Consider the following 1542-nt stretch of genomic DNA (forward strand, 5'->3'; position numbering starts at 1 on the left):
TTGATACAGGACTTATAGAGAAACGAAACAGAACTTGGGAAATTAAATACTGCGATATTTCACTGTATCGATATTTTCTTATACCCCTATTCACATACGTTTGCTTCTTTGCATGATAGAGCTTTAAGCAGCAGTAGTGGATGGCACAGTGAGCTGTGTTTAAAGACAGGGGTTTGTATACCTGAGACCATGCAGTGCCCCCTTTCAGCCTTTTCTTTCCCCTGATCCAGTATCTTTGAGATGTGCGGTTGCCATGAAATTTAAAAATTGTTTAAAAAATTTTGACGTGATTAATATTTACGTTTGTGAATAAAATATGGATTTACGAGATTTGCAAGTCTGTTTTCATTTAGATTTCCTCAATGTCCCAATCCTTTCAGAATTGGGGTTGTAAATAAAAATGTCAGGAGTGGAAATTTTTCAGACACAAAACCTCTTTCTTGCAGTCATGCAAGGAGCTGCAGACGTTATACAGGATCAAAGGTTTGGGACACACCCTTTCCTCACTTCTACCTGTCAAATTAACGGCGATTTCTACAAAGAGGGAACAGCGATCCAAACGGAGCGATGCTGGAGAGTTTGATTGAAACACTTCCGAGAATTCTCTGGCTTTGTTGTGCAGCTCCCCCCGGCAGCAGCAGCCGGACGTAATGTCTTTAACAGGCGTAAATACACAAAGCTCCAGTGGCCACAGACCGGAGCTGGACAAACTTTACTGTTGACATCTGGATTTTCTCTCCTCCTCCTCGTGCCTTTTATTTTCCTCTTCCTCCTCTTCTTTTTTATCCCGGTTGATTGAGGACTGACTCTCTACGTATAGTATCCATCATCATAAAAGCATCAGCCAGCTAAATATAGTCATTTGTTTTCCCTGTGCCTGTGTGAGTGCTGCGTGTTTTACCACATATGATATCATGCCCTCTTCTGCTGTTTGCCCGTCCGCACACTGAACCCCGACGGGATTYCTCTGCTGAATGTACACACTGGGTAATTATCATAATGGAGGCTGTCAGGAGCAATTTTCCTTGCATCGCAGATACTTTGTGTCTTATCATAGCCTTGTCTGCTGTGGCTTTGGCAGGACAGACACGGCATTAGCCCTAACATTACTCTGACTGAAGCTCCAAAGTTTTAGTGCTCAAATGTTGTCATTATACTGTGGATACTGTCACTGCCAATCTACTGTAAACTCTGACTTGTCCTGGCTGGTGAAGGAATTTTACTTCTTTTTGTGGTGGAGTAAAAATGTGTCATATCAGCAAAACGACACACTGGTGTTGACTTTATTATTTTCCTGTACAGGTAAAAACATTGTTGAAAACGTTTTAAAAAACAACCTCAGTTAGCAAGTTATTGTCAACATTCATGAYGGCGTAATTAGAAAAGGACTGAATGAGCTAGCCTTTGCTTTGCTTCGTACAGAGGGTCTGGAACCTTGGCTACTGGGAAGCGATTTCTCACTGGAAGCACAGACTCTGTTGAGGTTTGAATCGTTTAGACCTGATTTACCCAATCGTTAACATTTGGCCATAACCTTTGTAG

This window comes from Austrofundulus limnaeus, unplaced genomic scaffold (genome assembly GCF_001266775.1).
Source record: "Austrofundulus limnaeus strain Quisiro unplaced genomic scaffold, Austrofundulus_limnaeus-1.0 Scaffold7, whole genome shotgun sequence".
Taxonomy (NCBI): domain Eukaryota; kingdom Metazoa; phylum Chordata; class Actinopteri; order Cyprinodontiformes; family Rivulidae; genus Austrofundulus; species Austrofundulus limnaeus.